Source organism: Trichosurus vulpecula, chromosome 4 (genome assembly GCF_011100635.1).
Source record: "Trichosurus vulpecula isolate mTriVul1 chromosome 4, mTriVul1.pri, whole genome shotgun sequence".
Lineage (NCBI taxonomy): Eukaryota > Metazoa > Chordata > Mammalia > Diprotodontia > Phalangeridae > Trichosurus > Trichosurus vulpecula.
The window spans coordinates 322,047,150-322,050,593 of NC_050576.1; the positions used below are offsets into that span (position 1 = coordinate 322,047,150).

Sequence of the window (3,444 nt, forward strand, 5' to 3'; positions counted from 1 at the left end):
CAGTAAAAGGCTTTCAAATACTTTTCATATTTAATCTAAGGCCTGGGATTAGTTAAGACAAGTTCTCACATATTATATATGAGCTAAAATTGTGTCAGATTCATAGAAACACTTATTTCTCTAAACTATTTTTAGATAATGTTTTAAATTCCCAACCAAGAACCAAGTTCAAATACCAGCTATACTAATTAACTACATATATCACTTAGAGCAAGTCATTTAATTTCTCTACATCTTAATTTCCATATCTGTTAAATATCCACATTGGATCACATGATTTATAAGGTCCTAATCCTCTGCTTCGAAATCCTATAATTTATGTTATGTTCCTCTGGCTGCAGATAGGTTAGACTAGAGACTGATGATGGTCAGTTGCTGCAGGTCACATGACAGGTTAGACTAGAGACAGACTGATAATGGTTGGTTGCCATGGGTAATGTGACAAATAGTAGAATGCACAGTGGCAACCCTACATTTTTCACAGGCCACCTGAAATCCTTTGGTGGGCCACAAGCTCCCATGGGCCATATGTTGCACACACTTGATTTAGTTAATTTATTCTCTTTTAAAAATGCCATTTAAGAAAAGAGGTGGCATTTAAGGGTAGTCATAGAATCCATAGAGGGGCAGCTATGAAAGCAGTATCTGTAGGAGATTATTCAGGCATTATTAGGTAATCTGCAGAGTGCTAAAATGGGAAAGAAATGCACAAAGGGAAAAAATGTACTGGCTTATGATGAGGCTGAAATGTTAAAACTTCAGTGCAGACATATTTGAAAAGGATTAGAACAAAGTAATTTGAAAAAGTCTTTGATGAATGTGAAATGGAACATTTGCCAGGAATGTAAGACTGAAAACAGAACAAAAGATAAACCTGAAGGGGAGAATAAAGGAAACTCTTCAATCTGGCTGTGTTATAAATGTGACCATCAGAGGTGTGGCAGAGATTCTCAAGAACACCATGCTTTGAAGCATTATACCACACCAAGATCAGAACCCCATTGTTTGTTGCTTAGTTTGTATAACTGGAGTGAGGTGTTACTTGTGTAATGAGGAGGCCTGATATAGAAGCCCAAGTCGATTGGGCCAACTTGTGGATAATATAGAAAACAAATCAATGCCAAAACTCCAAGACCAACATCAAAAGATCAAGGGAAAATAGAAACTGAAAACAAAGAATTAGAAAAAGACAGCAAAAATGAACAGGAGAGAGAAAAAGCAAAACATGATAAAGAAAATTCTCCGTTGAATTCTACTATTCAAAAAGACTTTGAAAGGTTTTGGAAATTTGGGGAGTACATGTTTTTTTTAATGCAGTTATACAGAATTTGTTACAGATTGTAGTACTAAGAGAACTACTGAAGGTTGTAAAAATGTCTGGAACAGCTGTGGATATTGAACTACCTCATTTATCCCTAACAGAACCTCCAGAAATAAACTTTGAACTTCTAGGTCCTCTTACTCCAGCCATGTGCCAATTTATTAATGAGATGAATGAAACTAAAAGGGGAATTGTGGCATTTAAAGAGCTATTTTCTCAAAGCAGTGCAATTTAAAGGTTCTCAGTAGCAACATAGCCAGGAACTGCTTTGGTATCTACTAGATGGGATGAGAGAAGAAGAAATATAGAGAGTAAACACTGGTATTTTAAAGCTTTCGGCAATTCTGCTGAAAAATCAGATGAAGAACTTTAACAGAAATAAAATAGCTCAAAAAAGTCAATAGCAACCTTTGTGGATCAAATATTTAGTGGAGGACTAACTAGTACAATCCTATGTAAGGAATGTGAAGCTGTCTCCTTGGTTTGTGAATCTTTCCTTGATTTGTCTCTCCCTGTTCCAGATGGTCAGAATGGTAAGAAAAACAAAAATGATAAAAATATTTTTAAAAAAGGAAAATGAAGTTAAAGACAGCAAGAAAGAAAAAAATAACAATAATTATATGAAAGAGAAGAATAATATTCCTTCTTGTACAAGGAAGCACCTACAGCAAACAAGCAAAGAAGCAAGCGTAAAAGCAACCAAAGAACCAACGAAGGCACAAAATAATCAAGAAAATGTATTCTGGTCAAATGATATCTGTATCACTGATTATCCTGAAAAACATCGGCACATTAAAAATAAACTTTACAATAAGAAGAAATGGATGATGAATCCAACTGCTTTTTCACAACAGCAAGCAAAAGATTGTTGCTTAAATCAAAAAGATGGATGACAAAGAGAATATCATAGAAATTTTGTCAAAAAATACAAATTATACAAAAGAAGACAATGTAAAAATGTGAATGATACAGGTGACACTGTGAGTGTTTCTTTTACCATTGATTCTTCTAGTAAGTTAAATATCTCAAGAGAGTGATGAAGAAGATTTTTAAAATCTCAAGTTGGGTGGACTTCTTCAGCTTGATCAAATAAATATAGGGATTTTAAATGACACTTATCCCCTTGGGACAAAGATCTATGAAGTTGTAAATGAAGTTTTAGAAACTGTTTTTCTTACCTTAGGAAACAGGGAAGCTATGAATGTTGATGAATGTTCAATCTATCATTGTTTATATCAGTTTACTAGTAATGAGAAACTCCAAGCTGCAAACAAACTGCTTTGTGATGTTTGTTCACAGAGGCAGCATAATGGACCAATGACAGGTATTAAAAGTGAAAAGAAGCATGTCTACACTAATGCCAAAAAGCAAAAGCTGATTTTTCTGGCTCCTCCAATTCTCTCTCTTTATTTAAAGAGATTTCAACAGGCTGATTTTAATCTGTGCAAAGGTAACAAGCGTATAAAATTCCAGATGTGATAGATTTGGTTCTTTTTTGTACCATAAAGTATGAGTATGTAGTTGAAGGAATTACAAAAGTGTACTATTCTTCATATGAGGTGGGGGCATTATACTGCCTATGTGAAGACAAGAATTTCAAATAGTCATCTCCATAATCTTGTTCTTGATGGAACTAGTCCACAAGAATTTGAAAATGAATCAATGAAGGAGAAGTGTTTTCATAGCAGTGATACACATGCACAAGCTGTGCCTGCTACTAAGGTTCTAAATTCATAAGCTTACCTCCTATTTTATGAGCAAATTGATTAATCAGAAAAAGAATTCCACCCCACATGTTTCTTTGGTTTTTAATTTACTAAAAGATACAGCAAAAGACAACTTGAATCATGTTCACATAAATTTGAATATTCCATAAAAACCATGTGTCCTGGAATGCTGCAGGGAAAATGTTAAACAGAATCACAAGTGGCAAATGTTTTGTTTCTGCGTTTCTGTGTGTGGTTGAGAAGAAAACATAAAGATATCATTTACTGGAACAATAATTTTTAAAATGTCATTTAAATCAATACAATGGATTATATATTAAATGAAATGTTATTTGTTAGAATTTGAGAAATGCTTGAAAAATACCATAAAACATCCTAATTAATAGGAAACGTTTG

The 3,444-nt window shown here is 33.7% G+C and overlaps 1 pseudogene; it reads left to right on the plus strand.

Moving 5' to 3' along the window:
• Positions 1–693: 693 nt before the first annotated feature.
• On the plus strand, positions 694–3,091 carry LOC118845279 (annotated as a pseudogene).
• Positions 3,092–3,444: the final 353 nt, after the last annotated feature.